Here is a 719-nt window from a genome sequence, read left to right on the forward strand (position 1 = left end):
AGGCTTGTGGGTCCGTCTTGGCCAGCTGCTCCAGCTTCTCGCCGCGAAGGGCTTGGCACTTGTGCCACGCTGCCACCAGCCTAGGCAGGAAACATGGGGATGGGCGGCGGCGGCAGGCTGATGTGTCCGCCGCCACCGATCACAGGCAGCGCTTGGCGGCGGGGCTGGGTGAGCGAGGACGGCTGTGCCTGGCCCTGCTGCAGCAGCTGCTGCGCATGCTGGGCTGCTCGCCGGCTTACTTCTCCTGAACCGCCCTGGCGACGAGGGTGCCCGCCTGGCGACGAGGGTGGGGCGGCCGCCACGGCGCGCCACACTGGGCCGGGGCTGCGCCTGACCGTGGTAGCCTGTGCCTCCGCCTGCAGCACGCAGCAGCGAAACAATGTGTTGTGGTCGGCATGCATGGCAAGAGCACGCCAAACTGCTGGGAGTCTGGCCAGCGGGGTTGGGGATTGTGTGCGGGCGGGAGGCACTTCACAGCAGCAGCAGGAGCAGCACGGGGCGGCAGCGGCAGCAGCAGCAGCAGCAGCAGCAAAGCAATGCAAAGCACCGTACAGTACAGCGCAGCACAGCAGGCCTCCTGCCTGGTAGATGTAGGCCAGCGGGATACCGCTGTCCACGTAATGAGCCCGGTCAGTCTGGCGCAGCGCCCGCTCCACTGGCGGCAGGTGGGCCAGGGGGTCATACAGTTGGGGGGGGGGGGAGGGCGGGAGAAGCCGGTG

Source organism: Chlorella variabilis, assembly GCF_000147415.1.
Source record: "Chlorella variabilis unplaced genomic scaffold CHLNCscaffold_13, whole genome shotgun sequence".
Lineage (NCBI taxonomy): Eukaryota > Viridiplantae > Chlorophyta > Trebouxiophyceae > Chlorellales > Chlorellaceae > Chlorella > Chlorella variabilis.